Source organism: Leptonychotes weddellii, chromosome 1, assembly GCF_054177405.1.
Source record: "Leptonychotes weddellii isolate Sample4059 chromosome 1, ASM5417740v2, whole genome shotgun sequence".
NCBI lineage: Eukaryota > Metazoa > Chordata > Mammalia > Carnivora > Phocidae > Leptonychotes > Leptonychotes weddellii.
This window is the reverse complement of record NC_138369.1, coordinates 20091651-20113360: the sequence shown is the minus strand read 5'-3', so window position 1 is coordinate 20113360 and position 21710 is coordinate 20091651. Positions and strand designations below refer to the sequence as shown.

Here is a 21710-nt window from a genome sequence, read left to right as displayed (position 1 = left end):
GACTAGAGTTTCAAAGAATTAACTTTGTCAAGTTAGACTGGGGGATTTTACAATGGCAGCTGTTGATGATGATGGAGAAAATGGATTTGGGTAAGAAGAAGACATGGTTCTTACTCAACTATGTCTAGCTAGTTTGGGGGAAAGGGCACCATTATACCAGGTCTCCTTTGAATAAGAGAGATGATCGCTATGTAACGTGAATACAAACCCCACTGGGACTTGTCCTGGTTTTGCTTCCTAGTCTCAGCTCTCACCACTGCCTGTCGGGCATGCAATGCTCTGGAACACCAACCTGCTTGGCATTCTCACACATCCTATGCCCTCCTCAAATCCGTGTCTTGGCTTTTGCACTCCCTGCTGGCAAGGCTCTTCCTTCTCCCCCAGTTGGTCTAGCTATCTGCCTGCATTTTCTAAGCCTCAGACAAGGAATTTTTTTTCCCAAGGAGCCTTCTCTGACTATCTCCCTCCCCTCCAAAAGTGGAAATGGCACTTCTTGGTGCTTCCAGAATTTGCTGTTCATTGACCTGTTAACAGTTTGTATTCTAATTAGTAATGTGCCTGTGTCTCCAGGCAGCCTGGGAGTCTCTTGATCTCTGCATCACCTAGCACAGTGCCTGAAATATAGTGGGTGCCCAGGGGCCTTGCTGAAAGAAGAAACAGCAAGGGGAAGATGGTGGTAGATGAATGATACTCCACAAGGGAAAAGGAGAAGCTGAAACCTATCTACACGAAATCCCCAAATATGTTCCATTCTTCCTTTGTTGTCACCCTATTCTGCCTTTTAGGAGGGAGCAGTTGGCCCTATGTGAAAAGTAAAACCCAGGAGTCTTCAGGGACATTTTTTGCATGTAGAAAAGTCTGGCATTTCCCAGTTGGGGGTTTGGCCAGCCCACCACTTGGGAGTTTTATCATAGAGTGTCTCAGGAGGTGTTATCTCCCCTCTTGGGTCTTTGGGGGAGAAAAGGTGATCAAAGAAACCAACTCTGGGGGATGTTTTAGAGTCACAGAGTGATTTTTAAGGATAAACAAGGGGTCTGAGCTTCCAGGAACAGAGTGGCAATGGGTATGATCACAGTATGGGGAAAATTCTTCAAGAGTCTCCTGAACATTTTCACATGCAGCCATCTTTCATATCCTTAGGAGATAAAATCACCCTAAGGGTCATAAACCACTGTCGGGGTATTGGACAAGCCCCATAGGTAGTTGTTCTGAGCCAGTAAAAGCATCTTAATTGACCTAAATGACAACAGTTATGTTATAAATATCTAGAATTTATGACCTGAGAAGGCATAATCACATCTTCCATCAGTTAAGTTTGCATAGGAGAAGCTTGGGGATTTAAGATAGGGCTGCAAGTTGGGGGAAATCTGATTAGCCTTAACTTTATGACAAACACAGAGCTAAGTGAATCGGAGGGCTTTCAAGTTCCTGATCCCTGGGAGTTAAAGGCAGTGGTGTTTCAGAGTTGGTAAAAGCCACCCCGTCCCCTCTGTGCAGCTGTCATTTTATTGGCCTTGTAAAGTCTCGCGTTCACCGTGACAAATCCAAGACCATATACCTGCGAAGAAGAGATGTTTTAGATAATGGGGTGTGCAGGAAGCAGACGGTGGGGTTAGAGGGTGTAAGCTGAAGGCTGGTTGGTGTATGTGTTTATCCTGAGCCCTCTTTGGAATGTGCAGCGTCATTGTGAAAAGCAAGTAAATGCTGTACCAAAGAGCACACCAGGATCTGATGAGATGCCTCAGCCGCTATGGCATGTGAGTAGGTGAAATTCAAGGAAGAATTTTAAAATGAATTTATGCCTCTAGAAGCTCCACCTGTCTTTCAAGTTAGTTGAAAATTAAACTTGGGTTTTTAAAATGTAATGTATTTCCTGAAGTTTTTGTTGAAGAGAAGCTATTGATATCAAGCAGTACTATTACATCTGAAGTAAAATTCAGAACAAAACCAACCCACAAGAGGATGTGTGTTTTTAAAAAGACACATTAGAGAGATAAATTTGATATCATTGATCAACCAGGTGATTGCCCTGGACTCAGTGATCAGCGGAGTGGAGTCATCTTTGAGGTAAAAGGCAAACAGCCAACTTAATCCCAATTTGCAGAGCTTCAAAGGTGAACAGTCATTTTCCAGGGCAATGAAGAGCTCAAGTTATCTATTTAATGCCAAAGTCTGTGAAGTCAGTGAAAATTCTTTAATGAATTTGAGAACGATCCTTCAAAGAAGCCTCCAATTGAAACCCATTGGGAGGCCAGTTGTCTTTGAACTCTAGAGATGAAGTTTATCCTAGATTAACCTGATCTTTCGGTTTCCTCTGTTTACTAGGGACAGAGTTCTGAATTTTGAGAGTAGCATTACAGTGCTTTGGCAGACATGCCTATCACAGATGTAGTATAGCACGGAGGAACTCTTTTTGCTTCCCATAGCTTCATCCATTAGTAAGGACATGTCCCAACCAAAGGGTCCAGTTTGCACATGAAATTCTTGCATGTGTCCATGTTCTGTTTCTGAGGGTCAAATGGGCCCTGAGACATGCACTCAATTCGTTACTTCTCAGGAGGTATGAAACAAAACTTCAATTTCGGTTTTATTTTTATCATACTTTCCACTGTACTTCTATACCTTTAAACCTCACATCTTCCAAATCCAAAATTCCATGCCTTACAATGTGGAAGAAATAGGAAATCTGGAACTGATTATGAAATTATGAAGGAGGGGAGATGCAGAAATGTATGAGGGTAAGTGTACAAACGCATAAGCTCCGATATACACAAAGCCTGGTGTGAAGGACACATCATTTTGGGTTTGAACCCCTGCTTTTACATTTTAGCATAATGCAATCTAGCATTTGCTTTGTGTAGTGCTTGGGGAGCTTTTGGTGTTAACAGAATTCTTTTCTAAAGAAATTCCTTTGGATTCCTTCAGAATTTGTCCAGTTTCCAGGTTCCAATAGGAAAAACATGGATGAGATTTTAATAGAAAAATAGTGCTTCAGATTTTTCATTTGGCAAGCATCCTACTCTAGAGCTGCTCTTGTTTTATTGAGTGGAACAGGTCAGCTTAATAGAGGAGCTCTGTGTTTGTACCCTGAGGAGACAGGCATGGGCCCCCTGGGAAACAGGCCCTCTGGGGTTTTGAGCCCACTTGTGGTTTGCCATTCACTCTCATCTCATTGGAGAATACACTTGAACAACAATTATATGTGCTGATAAATCAAGACCAAATCCTTTAATGTTCTTTACTCATGTCTCCTTGAGAAAGGAAAGTTGGATCTTTCCATAAGTTATTTCAGATGTGATTGTCTTCCTATTGATCAGGTGGTGGTGGTGGGATATTTTATCGTGTAGCTTTAGTACTTTAAAACTGATTTTAAAGGCAATGCAATTTTATTATTAAAGATTTCAAATAATTCGGAAGTCTTTGCAAAAGAATTCCGTCATCCAGAAATACTAGCATTTTGGTGAGCTATGTGCCTTCCCAGTCTTTTTTTCTATATCTAGCCTCTTTAAAAAACCATGTAATACATGTTTTTTATAACTTGCTACTTGAACTTAAGTGTTGGACACATTTCCACATTAACAGATTATGCCTACAACATCATTTTCATAGCTTCAGAGTGTAGAATTTTGCATTATTTAACCAGTCCTTAATGATGAACACTTAGTTCTTTTTAAATGTTTCCTATTAGAATGCCATAGCTCCTTCGGCTTCATCTTTATGCACTTATCTAATAATTTCTTTAGAAAAAATTCCTAAAAGGGAGTTGCACATCTACATTGATATTATCATACTTTGACACATACAGTGGAAAGTATGATAAAATTCAGAACAAAACCAACCCACAAGAGGATGTGTGTTATATATCACATTGATATATACTGTGAAGTGGCCTCCTAGAGAGTCTATGTCCATTCACCCTACTTTTATTTTTTTTAAAGATTTTAAGTAATGTCTCCACCCAATGTGGGGCTCAAACTCACAACCCCAAGATCAAGAGTCACCCGCTCCACCAACTGAGCCAGCCAGGCGCCCCTCACCGTACTTTTATGTCTTGAATGGCACCACCTTGCTGTAGTACCCCTCCAGTCTTTTGGTTTTGTTTTACTTTGCTTTTCCAATTTAACTCTAATTGGTACTGAGTTTTCAGAATTTTTCTTCTGGGTGATAGGGTGCAAACCCAGCAAAACAGCTAAAATGCTAAACTTGCAAGTCAGTGCAAGGAGGGAGAGATAAAGAATGTGCTTGTGGAAGTGACCAGAATGACGCTCATCTGGCTTTTCCCCTGTGGGACGGTCCTTTAACTTGAATGTACGAAGTTTCTGAGAGAGTTGCCTTTCCCAGTTTCCTTGTGAGGACAGTTTTCTTTGTTGTAGGTGAAGATTTGTAGGCCTCGGTCAATAAAAGGGAAGTGGCCGGTGCAAGAAATGAGCAAGTGGTCCCACTTTCCTTGCTCCAGATCTTACAAACACATAAAACAAAATTCAGTTAACCGGTTGATTTTTGCTGGCATACATTTTGAATCTGGAGCTTCTTGGCCATTGAGAGGTCTGAGGTTCGGGGCCCTTTTATCCTTTTATTGGTGAATTCACTGAAGTGTAGGCAGACAGAAAATGTTCAAGTGGCAGGCAGATAAACTTGTTAAATCCCTGGGAGTCTTTCCTTCCTTGCTCTGGGAGTTTATCATCCTGGCGGAGTTAAAAGGCAATTAGACCTGCAAGACTTTGCCGGCTTGTTTATTGGCGTTTTACACATGGGTGTTGAAGAGACAGGGTCGTATTAAACATTCCGATCCTGCTGGCCGGAGGGGAATGAGACCTCAACCCAACTAAGTCTCCTTGAGAGAGAGACTTGCCAAAAAGCTGGAGGAAAATCGTTTAAATATAGTACCTGTGCCCCACGATGTTCATTGTTGGTGGAAAATTGCAGTGGCCAAGCTCCATGCTGTGTTACATTTCCTGGGAAATGGTTTTATGGAAGGGCATTTGATGAAAAAGTTCATTCCTTTTGTAATTGTTAGCTGCCCCCGCAGTGTTAGTTAAGGTAGAAGCACACTAGAAATGCTTCTTGCCCCAAATCTCTAGGGCAAGCCCGTTCATGACAAGGGAAGGCTACTAGTTTGAAATTGGATGAGGGACAGATTTCCACTAAGCCTCCTGGTCCTTCTGGTTTTCTGCACCTCCCCGGGGAAGGCTGGTCCTGGGTGAAATCTTGGAGAAACCAGGTCTCAGGCTTCTGCAACAACTTCTCCCTCTTCTCACACCCCTCCCCTCCATCTGCCCCGAGCCTTGCAGGCAGAACTCTTTCACACTCATGTGCTAGTGAAGTAATATGGCCCCCATCCCTGCTCCCCAGGAAATTTGTATTTTTTTCAGAGTCAGCTTGGGCACTCAGCTCAATGGAAGTGATGAGAATTTGCAGGGCTGACCACACCGAGGTGGTTAAAAATACAGGCTCAGGAGTCAGGCACCGCTGGGACCAACTTAGGGCTCTGTGACTAACCTTGTGGCTGGAATCCCCTCTGAGCTCAGTTTTGTTTTGTTTTGTTTTAAATCTGTAAATTGGGGACAAAGATAGTCCCTACCATGCTAATTTGTTGAGAGAGTAAATGAAATAATTCGTGGAAAGTGCTTAGCATAGTACCTGTCGTTAAGAGCACAATAAATGGCAGCTGTTATGATTGTTATTAAAATATGCTTCATTCATCTAAGACACATAATATGTGTAATATGTACAGATGTGTATATACACACATGCACACACACACTTATTGGCAGTTACTTCTTGACCAGACCTGTAATACCTTAGCTTGTGTTATTTTACCAATCTAGGGTGCTCCTGAAATATAAAAACCTATCTGGAGACAGAAAATCCTCACTTCTGTCCAGAATACCTGGAATGTTTGAGGCCTTTGCCTTCCCACAACTGACTATTGTGCTCAGCAGGCCAGGGAACTCCTTTCCTAAGTGGCTGCTGCTTATCCAAATCTTTGTTTCTTACGAGTCAGGCACCCTGCCTTCATTTTCTCAACTAAAGAAAACACAATAGATGACTGCAGCTTTTATTCCCAATCTGACCTTCCGTGTTCTGAAACTAATTTGCCCTAGTGTCTTGCCAGCATCTGTGCAAGGACTTCCTCTAGCCGGGTAATGTGGTTCTGATTAAGGACATCCTATAAGACCCAGGAGGATCGCCTGGGAAGGAAACCGGACTGAGACTCGAGTGAATTTCCATCCTCCAGTCAGCTACGTGATATTGAAGACCAGAAGGTGTATGGAGTTTATCGTCAGGAAGACTAGGAAAGAGAATTAAAGCAAATGGCTGACAAATTGGCTGTCTTTTATGCAAAGTTGACGAGCCAGTCGGGCTCTTACCCGAAAGAAAGAGGATATGCAGAGCCCTCAGGCAGCAGGCTTTTTGAAGTCTCTGCTTTCATGCCACCACTTTTAACAAGGCCTCTGCTGAATGGCCTCCTCATCAAGATGTGCAAACTTAATTCTTACGTAAAATATCTTAGTTTCAACAACTATGATCATTCATTCCTCTCCTTAGTGCGTGCGATGCTGGGGTGGGATGCCTGTGTTATGTACAAACACGGTATGTTTTTTTCTCCCTACACTCCTATGAATTGGGTCGTAAAGGCTGAACCTTGCCTTATTCCATGCTGCGGGCCCTTTCCCTGGAGCCCGTTAGGCACCAGCTCACCCCTGCGGTAGCCAGGAGGCGACTTGGTGGACCCCTGGAGCCCTGGGAGCTCTGCAGCCGAGCATGAGGGATGGCACTGGAGTGCGGTGGGCGCTGCAGTTTGGAGAGCTTGGAGTTTCTTTACCAACTATCTGAGAATCTACTAATAGTTGTAACTCTAATATGATTTTCTTGTTAATCTCTGTCAAACCATGAAATCTGATATGCTAGCCATGACTAAGCCGTGAAATTTGTCAACTTTGTCTGTGATTTACACAAGCTCTGTTTAAAAAAGAAAAGTCTTAACACAAAGTGTGGAACATTACTTCCCAGCATGCTGCTAGTATCTTATGACAACAAATAAGAGCAGAGGGTACACATTTCTTGTGCTGTTTCAGGGACCAAGAATGGATAAGATAAAACGCAAAAACTAAATAATGTATTTTCCTTTGAGATGATAAGTACGCACATGGTAGATCTGCTTAGTAGATGTCAATAAGTATGAAATAAACATTCAAAACAGTTTTATGGTTCATATCATTGGGCATGATAATGAGCTTCCTTAAAGTGGTAGATTGTGTTTGAGAGAAAATAAATGAGTAAAGTCTGTATTTTTTTTTAAGTCATAGGTTATATAATTAATCTTTTAACATAGTAAAGTGGCCACGCATGTAGGCGTTGAGACTTGAAATCTCTTTTTGTTGTTGGCTAGCTGGGTGAATTGTGTAAGACACCTAACTTTTTTCCCCTCAGTTTTCTCTTTTGAAAAATGGGGGTGATAATATTTTGTAGGTGCTCTAAGGCACAAAAAAGATACTGTCTCTAAACCACACATGTCCTTTATCCATTTGAGCTCCAATTATAGTTAGTGACATTATATAATGATAGATTGTGGCTATCTTTGTTACCCAAAGAAAAATTAATTCAATTAAGTTCATGTAATTGGGAAAAAGATAATTTCTTTTATTTTACCAAAGGAAATCGGGGCAATTTCTGAGTTTTCCATGTGAAGGAAGGGAGAGAAGCACAAAGGAGGAGAGACATGTTGCAGAACTGAGGCTGAGATGTCTTTCTCTCCTAAACCTGCCAACTGCCTTTTTCCCTTGGACTCATAGAAAAAGAATTCCCAATCTTCTTAACTGTCTCCTGACCTCTACTCTGTAGGTTCTAGAATCAGATATCAGATGACCTGGAACCTTGATAATTTTGATGACCATATAGTCCAGTGGCTCTTCTTGTTTGTTTGGTTTGGGTTTTGTTTTTGTTTTTCTGAGAGAAAAAGAGAGCACGCACATGCAGCGGGGTGGGGACAGAGGGAGAGGGAGGTAGAGAATCTCAAGCAGACTCCACACTCAACGCAGAGCCTGGCATGGGGCTTGATCGCATGACTGCGAGATCATGACCTAGCCAAAACCAAGAGTTAGACGCTTAACCAGAGTATAGGGTGCCCCTATAGTCCAGTGGTTTTAAAACATTTTTTAAAATACCAAAATCTTGTGCAGTGCTCTAGGATCTAAGAGCGCCCTTCTCAGATACCTGTCAGTTTGATCTGTGGGACATAACATGAAAACAGGCCAGTCTGTCCATTTTACTGACAATGAGCCTCGAGTTGATGGAGTTCAGGGAGTTGCTACTATTCTCGCCACTGATGTCTGAGAGCAGCCTGGCTATGTCCTCTTGCCCTAACCAGTTCATTTATCATCACCCCAACTTCTTCCCTTCCTATACAAGTGGGAGGAAAAGAAAAGCAAGGCATAACAAACACTTCAGGATGGCTTTAGTCAACTTGCCCACGCCATTCTGGCATTCTTGGGCCCTTGAAAGGTCCACGAGCATTGTCAGAGAATCTATGAACCCACTCTGTCCGCCCCTTCCGATTGCAAAATGGTGTGAATGTGGATACATGCATGTTTCTATGGAGAAGGCTGTAACTTCTACCAGATTCTCTCAAAGGGGTTTGTGAACCTCAAAAGGATTAAGAATGATTTCCTTATCATCTGTGCCCCTAACAGGCACATTTCTGATTGTGAGTTGCAAGATTAACAATTACATTCACTTTCTTAACCTTTCTTGGCAAATGTAGCATATAAACCATATAGATGCTTGAGGTCCCAGGCTTGCTTGTGAAACAGCAGTTGGGGCCTGAATTCTTTAGCGTGTTTCTGTAGCCTTAGTTTTCAGCCTGGATTCTAACTGAGGCTCAAAGTTAATAAAATAATGCATCTTTATTTACAATGCTCTAGAAAAGTACATTTATTTCTAGGTATGAACAATGATTCACTTGCTTATTTCTGCTTTGATCCTGGATTAGGGTTGTCAGGTTTCACAAGTAGAAATACAGCATACCTAGTTATATTTGAATTTCAGAGAAACAACAACTTATGCTCTAGAAGAACTCCTGGGAAAGGAGAAAAATGGATCAGCTCTGCAGATAAGCAAAGAGCCTTCTTTCAACTCCAGAACTTTTGTTGTAGAAATTAGAGGAAATCCACTATAAACAAGCACAGGATCTCTCTGCAGTGATGGAAATGTTCTAAAACTGGTTTGTGGTGATGGTTGCCCAGCTCAACACATTTAAGCAAAATCGTTGAACTTGACACTGAAAATGGATGAACTTGATAGTATGTAAATTACACCTCAGAAAACTGTTTTAAAAAAAAATAAGGGAGGGCTTTATAACAATTGTTGTTTAACTTTTCATCCTGAGTTTCAAACTAATATAAGAATGTGATAAAAACCATAAATCTACTCCTCCGAATAAAGCATGAAAGCACCTCGATCAACTTTTGTATAAAATTTCTAGATCTACTGAGGCTCAATTCCTATCTTAACCTGGATGCTGCACACTGTTAAGATTCTTTTCTTGACCTTTGTAGTAAGGTTCTTCCCTTGCTAAAACAAGGACTTGCTGCTCTTGGAAGTCTTGTTCAGTCATTGACTATGAAGGTGACCTGTTGTGACCTGCTTCATACTTCATGCTGAGAAGGACATGGGGAAGGCAGAACTTGTCTTAGAGTGTATGTAGAGCCTTGGTTTTCATTTTTTTTAGGAAACAGGGGCACATGCCTGCTCAAGCGGACCTATGTTTTCACCTTGACTAAAAGTCTTTGGCACAAACAAAATGCTCACATGCCAGTGTGTAAACTCAGTCAGGAAGCACCTCCATCAAGACACACAAGGCTCATCCTTTGGTTTTAATGCCAGCTAGAATTGGAAGTGGGCTACTCTTCTCCTTTATCTCTGTTGACATACTCAGGTATTCTGAGAAACACAGGTAGGCCGAGATGAATGATTTCAGTAGAGAGGGGCTGGGGTGGGGATACTTATCCACATGAAGAGTGTGCCCTGAGAAATTCACTCTTTATGTATCAAGAGTTGAGGACTAGCTCCTGCAGATTTAATTACTAAATTCTATAAAGGATAGTTCTTTATATAGCTCATAAGAGTCCCTGTGGACTTCTGCTAGAACCTCCAAACAAGTACTTCTATTTTTTCTATTATTGTTTATTCTACCTCTTTATCAAAACAAAAAACAATAAGCCTAAAGGCACAAGGGGAGGAGGGCCAAGGCCCCTGGGGACTCCTTTATTCTTGTTCTTTCTCCATTTGAGACATGGTAACACCCTAGCCATCAGATTTCTTTCTTTCTTTTTTTTTTTTTTTTAAGATTTTATTTATTTATTTGACAGAGAGAGACACAGCGAGAGAGGGAACACAAGCAGGCGGAGTGGGGTGGGGGGAGAAGCAGGCTTCCCGCCGAGCAGGGAGCCCGATGCGGGGCTCCATCCCAGGACCCCGGGATCATGACCTGAGCTGAAGGCAGACGCTTAACCATCTGAGCCACCCAGGCGCCCCTAGCCATCAGATTTCACTGGTTGCAGGAGAGAAGTGGAGGGCAATTGGAGAATGAGGGGCCAGAAGAATGGGACAGCTGGAGCATGGTGAGAGCTGGAGGGGGAGCCTGCCTGGGAACTGAGGAAGCAGAGGTGTCCCAGATCTGATACTCTGAACTCCTCTGATACACTTCTCCATCCCCCAAGGCATTAGAACTTCCAGTGAGAGAAATTGCTAGAATCCAAACATTTTCCCCAACAAAGCCCCATCAAAGGCCAGTCATCACACATAAACCAACCTGGTTCTCTAACAGAAGTCAGTACTTTAAGGTTCACAGAAGTCTGTGCCTCAAAGCAAAACCTCATTGGAACCCTACTACCGTGGAGTTGGGCTGTCCTCCACTAGCTGCCTGTGTGAAGATACAACCAGTTAGCTCAGAGAGAGGACAAATTCAAAGCCCTTCTTCAAGGCTTAACAGTGCATATCCTAATTAAATAACTTTTATCTAACCTTTTCATTCAAATCAATCCTGAAGGAAGGACCTCTGCCAGTCCATTCTTAGTTACTGCTGGCATTTCAAAGAAAGCCAATAAATGCCTTTCCTTTAAAAAATATTCTATGAATCCATCAGTTTTTATTTTAAATGTCTTTGCCCACTTTTGTCCAAAGAAGTAAGGCTTTAACCATTTTGGGCTTTTCTCTGCAGAGTGAGTTTTAGGCCTTTGTTGGGGGAATCATTTCTGTTTGAGCCCAGCCTCTTCCACCTTTTTCGCTGAACCTGAATCCAGGAAACCCAGCAACAATCTTCAGATTTCATTTTTTTTTTTTTCCTGTGGGAATGAGAAGCCAGATACCTACTTTGGAATTCATCCTATAGATGCCTATTCTTCATTTCTAATTTTCTCCCCCACATCCTTTTCCTCTTTCTGGTCTTTAGGTAAAATAATTTCTATTTGATACAGTTTTCCCCACCTTGGTCCGTAATGGGTCAGTGAGTCTCCTGTGGCTTCATGGCCCTGATAGCAAGGGGGTACTGCTATCTTTGGTCTTTTTGTTCAGTCAGCTCTCCTCAGCCGATATTTTACAGGCTCTTGGAAAGTTCTAGGAGTGCAGTGGTTCCCTCATTCCTCACACTTTAAGTAGAAGACATCGTAATACTACAAGGAATTATATTTTCAAAGATGCTGTGAGGAAAATCCATAAATACCTCAAATGTTCTATGAATGCAGTGGTTCTCAGATGGATGTAATCTTGGCCCAGACCCCTAGATGTTTGACAATGTCAAGAGACATTTCTGGTTGTCCCAATCTGGGGAGAGAGGCGCTGCTAGCATCTAGTGGGTACAGGCGAGAGGACTCTGCTGCATATCCTATAATGCATAAAGCAGTCCCAACGACAAAGGATGATCTGTCCCCATATTTCAATGATACGAAAGCAGAAAATCCTGCATTAGAGGAATTCTGGGTCTTTTTTTCTTTTTCCTCAAGGCCTGGGAAAAGAGGGGGAAAAAGGAAAGAAAAAAATGCTCCGTTTTCATGAGTGCCAGTGTCCTGAGTTCTTACATCCCACACAGATCCAGGAATTAGAGAGCACAAGGGTACCACTGAGCAGGGCAAAGTGCAAGGTCAAGGCAGGTCTTTTCAGCTCCAACAGCTGTCTCAGCTCCAAGGAGAGACAACTCAGACCAAAGCAGAGGACCAAAAAGTTACAAGGATGTTTAGTTTGTGATAAAAATCATTTTGCAGATTAAAGTGCTTCCTCCTGCCCATAAAATGGTATGTTCTTTAAATAAGTCAAAAATAGGAGGCATTTAACTGTGTTGTGAGCAGGAGGCAGAACTGCTGCTCAGAGCCACGGTCAATTAATTCCATCTTGTAATCAAGTCTACCCAAGCTGTAGGTGGTGGCGTTCTTCATATTTTCTCTAATGTGCTATTGAACTACCCCATGTTTCAAATGCCACTATTCTCAGCCTGAAGGGATTCCAGGGATGTTTCCTGGACCCAGTTTCTCTCTCTGCGTCTCTAGGCTCCCTTCTCCCTCGCTGCTTCAGTGGTAGCTAGATGGCTGCCCCACTGCCAGACGGTACCTCCTCCCATACGCAAGCCAAGTTAGAAAGAGTGAGTCTCTCTCCCAAGATCCTTGGCAAAGCCTCAGTGTGTCTCACTGGCTTTTATTGGGTCACATGCTCATCCCTGAGCCAGTGAAGTGGCTGGGGCATTCGATTGGCTGGGGCCAAGGTTCTAGCACACTCCTGAGCTAGAGCTGAGCCTGCTGTGATGCGTGTGAGCTGGAAGTGGGTAGATGTGTTGCATCAAAGGGAAATTGGGGTAAGATAATCAAAATAGGAGGGATGGATGTCGAGGAGAGTAAACACACATACACACACACACACACACACACACACACTACTTGCTACGAAGAGGCTTTGGATTCTGGGGTGGAATCCTCAGGTCCTTGCCCTGCCCATGCCCTTTGTCATGAGCTAGCTGTATCACTTGAGATAATTCCATCACTCTCCCTGCCTCCTTTATCTCATCCACAGCATGGAAGTAACAATACCATTAGGGTGGTTGTGAAAAATCAACCTTGGGATATTGGAAAGGTTGTGCAGACAAGTAGTGGTGGTGGCATTAGATTCGAATGGATTCATTTCAGCTTCTAGAGTCTAGGAGACCAGCTACAACCCACCCAGCTAGTCTATGCCAGCCTTCAGAAGCCAGTGTCTAAATTTATCCCAATCCTCATTGTTACAGGTCAGTGTGGGAAATCTTCTGAGGTCAATGATTGAGGTAATTGGCTTGCCGTGGATCTTGAAAAAGTCTCTCTGTTAAATGACATAATTGGTTTTAATTATATAATTATGGCACTTAAAGTGTGGGGGTGAAAGGTTACTATTATATTTAGAAGTGAGATCCCCAAATGAAGCAAGGGTGTTCAAGCCAGTGTTTCTTCAAATTTCTCTTTTTATTTTTTCAGAGGGAAGTCAGAGTAGGCTGGCCTTGGCCCTGGCCATTTTGGGATGATTATCCTGCAATGAGGTAGTGCTGGGCCTGCTCACAGCATCATAGGAACCTTTGTAAAGAGACGGGAAAGGGCTTCCGTGAAGACCTCATTGCGATCTGAAGTTAATGAGCAGTGGGAACTCAACTGTCAGCAATTGAATGTGATTGGGCAGGGTAATTATATGATTGCCTCTGGTGTTTGCACATGCACAGGGATATTTTTATTGGAAAAAACCTAATTGCTTACTTACTTAGTGGAGGGAAAACCTAAACAAATTTGTGTTGTCATAGATTAAAAAGACATCCTTTCTTTGTCTCTAAAATAGCTGCTTGCTCTGCTTTTTAGAAGTGAGGGCTTTATTCTTTTCGTGTTCAATCAGAGATGTTGTTTGCAGGATTTGAATTATATGCTAATATGAAAATATAAAGGAAAGCTACTTTGGACTGTGCATTTTGGTAAAATGACCACGTGCTTATTGCCACGTCTTAAACCATCCCCTACAATGGTCTCTTTCATAATGCAAAGGCAGCTAGAATGCTGGGCAACACTCAAGATACTGGGGCTTTCACAGGTTTTTTTGTTTGTTTATTTTGTTTTGTTTTCCTGCATGGAGCCGCCTGGCAAGACTGGCTTCAGACGCTATCCGGTTTTCCTTAGTTGCATTAGGCAAGTGGGAGGGATCATTTCTACGGCAGCCTTTTTGACATCACAGTAGCAAGGGTAAGAGGAGCAAAGTGTTCCCTCTGAGATTTCCCAGGAACTTGGAGGAAAGGAAAGGGCAAAATGAGAGAGCCCGAGGGAAGGGAAGAAGCCTTGGGGCTCCCACTGTGGTGATGCCAGATTTCAGTCCAGCCTCTTGTTTTGACAGTCCTAAGTATGGCATCTCATTTACCTGTGATGCTGGTGTGCAGAGAACGGATAGCTGCAGTTGGGTCTATTCTATAGCAGTTCAACTCTGCATTATTGGGTTTTTTTTTTTTTCTATCTTCTTATAAAAAAACTATTTTCTAGGTTCTTTCCTGACATCCCACCAGAAGAGGTCAAAACATGACTGCATTGTGGGGTTTGGGGGAGCACCTTGTGATGAGAACAGCCCCTCAGATCAGCCATGCTTTCTCATCTTAGAATCTTGCACATGTTGACACACCATAGTCTTGTCTGGCTAACTCCATGGGTCCTCTAGGTTCAGTGTTAAATGTCACTTCTTCCAGGAAGCCTTCCATGACCACCCCCCATCCCAGTCTGGTTTGCCTGCCTTTGCTTTATGGTTCCTGATACCCTCTAGGTTCCTTTGTCCACTGGCCTTTAATTGCTTATCTCATTGTCCTGAAAACCCATAAGCTCCATGAGGGCAGGGCTTGTGTTGATATTTGTCACTGCTACATCCCCAGAGCCTGGCACAGTGCTTGATGAGTGTGTTCAGAATGACTGAATGAGGAGAGGAATGGTTGCTGAGTGTCCTAGGGAATTTTGGTGTGTGATTCCTGGGCTTCCCTACCCTTGCTGTTAATACCGCTTTCTTGTTGCTTACAATTTTCATTGCCCCAGATGATCCAGCTCTGTCGGAGGCATGGAGGCACAGTCAAATCTCATGCTGTACATTGATCACCTGTCCAACCTTTGCCTAGAGTGGGAGCCCCCAGTTCCTTCAAGAGATCCAACTTTACCTGTCTGTAAAGAAGAAGAGGAGGAGGGAGACAGCGGGGAGGATCCGGTGGCAGTTTAACACCAGAGCAGGTCCAATGTTTACTTTTACCCTTTTGGAGGTGGGTACCTGCAAACACCACGGGGAGCTGGGTTTCAACGAGAAACCTGCACAATGATCTTGGATTTGGGGGCTCACACATACTTTATTTTTTGCTAGCATGTACAGTTGCTGTTTTTGTATTGAAGTCACATCCAGACTGTTCCACGATTACCCCAGCTTAGAACAAGAATCCAGGCTCATCATCCACATGATGTAAATGCTCGTACTGGCCTCATGTTGTTTGTGTCTTGCTATGTGGACAGAGAGTACGGTTCATTCATTGGTTCCTGTTTCATGACTATTTATTATTTGCTTTTCAAAGTCTGTGATTTTCAACAGCCTTTCTTGTTTTGATTCTCTGGCTTTTGATGTTTTAATCCCACCCGCCCCCCATCCTCTTAGACCATGAGATCCTGAATAACTACCAAAGAAATGAGCTGGCATTGAGACCACCCCTCAGCGTTTAAGTATAGCCTTACACAGCCCTGGGGTCTGTCTAACCAGCTTTTTCCCTAGGCAGAACCTGAACCTCTGACCTTGTAGGCCTCGGGCAAAAGGGCTTCCTACTAAGTACCTAAACCCCCTAAGTTTGGCTGCCTGTTGTTGGTTGGGCCATCATAACAATTTCTGGGTGAATGGACATTTGCATGTGGAAACCCTGGCCTCACATGTGGCAGGAAAAGTAAATCCTCAGAGCCCCGGGTGCTTCTTCCATAGTGGTCTATGCACTCTCTCCTAAGTCTAAAGCATATTCTCTCTCGGTTGGTTCTGGGGCTTTATTTAGTGTTTATTCTTCAGTTACATTTCGCTTTGTCATAATAAGCACCTCAATTAGGATCTTTGGGGTTTCCTTCAAGAAAGAGAGTTTGAACAACCTCTTCTTATAGTAGGTGTGTTCGCCAGTGTTGCGTGCTTGGGATCGGATAGGGATGGGCCATGGTGAGCTTTATGCCTGAATTCCAAGAAAAAGTTCCGTTTAATTTTCAGTTTTGGAATAGCACCAACGGATGTCTTGCCACCTAATATCCTTTCTGGATTGAGGCAGATAATTACTGCCTACACAAATAGGTCACATACTTTTATTAAAAAAAAATCATTTTTTTTGAATGACATTTGATTTGTAACTAAACTTGGTGATGTGGTCTCTGAAGTGTCTCATCTAGTCTAATTACAATGATTTATGTCTTTTCAGAATACTTCTGCATGCAGGGCTTAGTTCTCTGATTATTATTGCATAACGTGGTGAAGGGGAACAGTTTAAGAACAGAAAAAGACAAATTAGAATAAATGGTTGCCATTTTAGGTCAGACTCAAACCACTAATTGTTTCTATTGCTTTGTTTGAAAAAATATTTTCATGGCCCTTCACTGACTGATTTATTCAGCACACAGATTTAAGCACTGGCTCTCTGAGGGCCCTGCCAGGACCTGCCTTCCAGCATCTATCACCTGGGAACTTGCTAGAAATGCAGATTCCCAGGCCCCACCCAGCCCTACTGAATCAGAAGCTCTGCAGGTGGGGTCCAGCAAGCTGGGTTTGAATGCACTTCCTGGTGATTCTGCTGCACACAAAAGTTTAAGAACTTTTGGTTTAAAACTTCTGTGAGTATGTGAGGTGAGGTCATTAATAGGAGGATACCGGGGTGCCTGGATGGCTCAGCCGTTAAGCGTCTGCTCAGGTCATGATCTCAGGGTCCTGGGATCGAGCCCCGCATCGGGCTCCCTGCTCGGCGGGAAGCCTGCTTCTCCCTCTCCCACTCCCCCTGCTTGTGTTCCCTCTCTCGCTGTGTCTCTCTCTGTCAAATAAATAAATAAAATCTTAAAAAAAAAAAAATAGAAGGATACCTATCATCCTGTCAGCCAGGAGCTCGTGATCCATTTTGGGCACAAGGCATAAATTCATCAGACAGTTTGGCAGAATGATCTTTATAAACTGTAAATTACATCATACACTTACTTCCTAAGTGCCTCCAGGCAGTTCCCTTTGTGCTTGAAATAAATCTAAATGCTTGGCTAAGGCCTGCAAGGCCTGGCATGCACCATCCCCAGCCTACCTGCCCAGCCTCATCTGGTGCCACTCCCTCCCTCCCCTGGTGCTTTGCCACACCACACTGGCCCTCCTTCTAATCCTCAAACACACCTGCTGAGTGTGATGTCAGCAGGAAGGTAGAGGAAGGGGAAGGAAAAGAGAAAATTGCAAAGGCTTGGTAATAGGCTTGGTCACTGAAGTTCCATATGATACAATATTTCTAAACCAATGTCCCTCTTGGCTAATATATTAATATATTGATATTTGTATGTATCAGTGTGGTAATATATTCACGTGATAATATTAGCAGCCTCATCTTATAGTGTAACCAAGTCTGAAAGGAGTTTCTGAATCATCAAGGAAACATTAAATGTAGTTTACTTTGGTCTTAGTGTTATGTATTTGGATTGATTTCTCTCTCTGAGAGTTGGCCAGCGGGCATAGCCAACCACTGAGAACTGAAGAGACACGGCTGGAGGCTCAAGGTGCTGAGTGCGAAATCATCCGTGTGGCACCAGAACATTCTGGAGCCCATGCATGAATCTTGCTGGCTTCACTTTTAGGAAAGATGGCGACCACGTTCATTAGGTTTTGTCTTTGTAAAAAGTTATCTGCGAATGCCAGTTTTGATCTTTGGGGTAAGTAAATGTACCATGTGATTTGGGAACAAAGCAGCAGTTTGGATTTTTATTGAATGTGAAAAATAGTGCTTCTTAGGATTCTCTTTATCATGAGAAAGGGGAAAGATATATTTTATTTTATTTATTTTTTTAGTATTTTATTTATTTATTTATTTGACAGAGAGAGACACAGCGAGAAAGGGAACACAAGCAGGGGGAGTGGGAGAGGGAGAAGCAGGCTCCCCGCGGAGCAGGGAGCCCGATGCGGGGCTCGATCCCAGGACCCTGGGATCATGACCTGAGCAGAAGGCAGACACTTAACGACTGAGCCACCCAGGTGCCCAGGGAAAGATATATTTTAAATATCTTTATATCTTTGTTTAAAAAAACTTATTTGAATTTGAGGCAAGGGGTTCTTAAAGATTTGGGACTCTTAGAGTGAGGAACTAGGGCAATTATTTTTTGGTTTTGCTTTTTGTCTTGATTTTGTTTTGACTACCCACAACTCTTTTGTAGTAATAGACTATAGGATAAGTGTAGCATCTCTGGCTTGGTGCATTATTTGTTTTTTACAAAGCCTCTCATTTGAGCTCTTCAACAGAGGGAAAGGTGGAATTAAAGGAGTCATCAAGGAGAGTGGGAGGTGGGAAGGGCTCCTGGCAGCCTTAGAGCCTCCCCTGGCTTGTGGAGTTCTCCCAGGGAATGGAGGAAAGTCTCCGCACCACATAAGTACTCCAACTCACCAGAAAGCCCTTACTATTAGAAGACAAAACTAGGCTGCCCCAGGTCGCTGACAATGCACGTGTGAACAAGACAGACACAGCTTGTCCCTGCCCTCCAGGAGCCCTTGGCCTGGAGGCCAGGAGGCCTCGGCAAATAACGAGTCAAATAAAGGTGTGTTTTCACACTTTGAAAGTTGCTCTGCAGGACAAGAGAGTGAAGAAAGCAGAGAACAGGGAAGCAGGTTCCCTCTTGGGTTAGCAGAGAGGCCTTCTCTTTGGACATGAGTTTGAAGCTGAGAAACAAAGGATGACCAGGTGTTTATTTGGGTAGGTGTCTAGGTTGGTGGCATGAGGTGGGAGGGGGGGTTAGGGCCATGTCCCTGGGGAGCTACCACCACCTCCCATACTAGCCGGGATTCTGCCCACAGAGGCTGCCACAGCAGAGAATCTTCTGAGCAATCACATGGGTGAAAACACCCAAAGACTGTCTGCAGAGTGAGCCCCAGGGGAGGAGCTCTTCCTCCTGAAAGGAGGAGAGACAGATCTCCAAGTGTGCCCTAACAGTACTCACACCACTGTGCCTAAGCGTGACATCAGCACCTGCCCTCCAACCCTTCCAGGGTCTCTCTGAGACCCCCTCCTTTTGTGGGCAGCCTCTGCTGGTCTCCTCTTTGAGAGCAAAGCCGCCTGTAGGGGACATTTATAATACTCTGGAAGATTCTTGTGTGGCTTTTAGGGAGACATTTCAATCAGTTTGAGGGCAGGTTTTCTGTCTGTTTTGTTGGGGGATGTGTGTGTGTGTGTGTGTGTGTGTGTGCACGCACACACACGTGCTCAACATGCTGACTTTGCACGGATCTGGCACTCAGAAATAGTTGACAAATGAGAGAAGAGATTCTGCAAATCCAGATACCTTGCAATACTGAAGCTTGGTTTGAGGAGTATGAAATAAAAGCGATACCTGATTCGTTCATTTATTTGTTCACCCACCCAAAAGCAGCTATTGAGGCCCTCCGGTTTAACTGTGTGGCCGGAACACGATACCCGCTGCACGGGAAGCTCACAGTCGATACCGGTTATTACAGAGGGAGTACAAAGCCAACTCTGCCTTCTGAATCCTTTTGTGTTCTTGTCCCCCTGAATTTTGCAGCTGTTCATCCCTCTCCTGTCATTTGGGAGTGACAGTGCCTGGTACCAGGCTTTGAGCGCGTCTGGGGCTCTTCAGGCAGGACTCTCCCATAGGAGGGAGCTCACGGCATGAGCTCTGACTTTTAGAGTGCCTCAGGACAGCTCCCTGGTCGTCTGCACAAAGCCTGGGAGCATGAAATGACAGAGAGCAGTTAAACTTCAGGGTGGTCTGAGTGGCTTTTAAAAAAAATTAACAAATTAATGAAGACAGTTATTCAGAGCATCTGAGTTTCTACTTGCTGAAAAAGGCCTAGCCTGTTTCTGAGGACACAGATGTTTTCTTTGATTGAAAGATGGAACCATTTCTGAAGACCTGAAAAATTTGAGGCTGGGGTCCCAAACAGAGCCTATAAGTCAATTCTGCCCAGGTGGCTGTTGGGCTGGCCCACACATGGTCCCCCCAAAACCTGCAAATATCACATATAATCCAGTGTTCTGGATTTGGGGAAAAAATCAGATGATCTGGCTACCCGGGGCCATATTCCCACAAATGGCTCCAGCAATCCCTCCCATCCCAGGCTGCCCTCTCTAGATTACTGGTCACTGATATCTTGCTTACAGCAGGCTCTCATCCCTCCTTCATGTCACCTCCCTGGTTCCTGTCAGCACCGTGTGCAACCCTGATTAGGACATGCAGAAGAGGGCCTTGTGGTGGGCAGCAACATGAGTGATGCCCACCTGTCCAGCTGCCATGTGGCAGAGCCTGTCAGGTCAAATCTCAGTGGATCACCAGCCAACCTGAGTTTCTTGTCAAAGCAGTGGGCACTCTCCCAGGTCCCACCTCAGGGATTCTGGCTCATTTGCTCTGGGCTGGGTGGAGCTTTGGGACCAGGTCCACCCAGACAGCTTCGGAGAGCCCACAGCATGACCTATGCACAGCCCACCTGCTCTCTTGACAGGTGTTCTGCTCTCACCAGCACCCTTTGGAGCCCCTATCCCCTTCCCGAATTAGTCTTGAGCATCACAAACCACTGTCATAAACATGGATTCAAAGCCAGAGCACATGTGTCCAAAGTGGCTCTTAAAAGAAAAGGGATATAATGCCAAAAACAAAAATGTTTTAGTTTGAAATCCCAGATATATCAACAAAAATTGGGACTTGGGTGGGGAAGATGGTAGACACAAATGCTTGCCTTGTCTTATGCATAGGCGTGGGAGGTCCCGCTCTGTCTAGTGGTTCCAGAGGCAGGCCCAATGTGTGTTTCTTAAAGGCAGCCTGTTATTTTCTTACGAGATGCTTGTGGATTGTTTTTTCTTTATGCAGACAAGCCAGTAATTTTGCTAACCTATGTCTAGTATTTGCTTCCTTTATATATTCCTGGTGTTTACTAAGCACTTTTAGCCTGCTACATCTGCATACATGTATTGCTTCTTTTCTTAGTTTTAGCCTTTTCTTCTGGAACATCTGCTAGCCTCAGGTTCTTCACTCTCTAAGGCCTATGTCCCTCATCTTGTCCCTGCTAGGTTACATCTCTAAATTCTGGGATAACCTGGCAAGTTTATGCTTTGTTTCACTGATGGTATTTTCTGCAATGGTGATTCAGGTCTTGGCTGCTTCTGATGTCAACTGTGAGTCCATTATTGCATTCTTAGTGGGCGGTAGGTGGTAGAATCCCCTTCCATTTTCCATCCTAGCTATGGCCCTCTGCCTCAGTGCCCCATATGAGGTGTTAGACTTACGGGGAGACTGAGGCCCAGAGGAGGATGCGATTTGCCAAAGGTCACAGAGCTGGCTCCTGCTGGAGGTGGGAAGAGAACTCAGGTTTCTTCCAGTCCAGGGCTCTTTTTATCTCCAAGACTCCACTTGCAAGATTGACTCTGAGGTGCAAAATAAATAATTAGATAAAATCATCATTATCTTCAACCTAACCAAATCTCATACCTA

The 21710-nt window shown here is 43.7% G+C and overlaps 1 protein-coding gene across 3 annotated transcripts in view; it reads left to right on the top strand.

Annotated features, from left to right (window-relative positions):
• LOC145721489 (ERC protein 2-like) overlaps positions 1 to 21710 on the top strand; it is a 286427-nt gene that overhangs the window by 175456 nt on the left and 89261 nt on the right. The window contains exon 5 of one of the 3 annotated variants that reach the window (XR_014145191.1): positions 15069 to 15257. The exons of 1 other annotated variant lie outside the window; for it this stretch is intronic. The gene's annotated coding sequence lies outside the window, so the exon portion shown is untranslated. Of the gene's footprint in view, positions 1 to 15068; positions 15287 to 21710 lie in introns of all 3 variants that reach the window. One more of the 3 variants, XR_014145190.1, reaches the window with a different exon arrangement.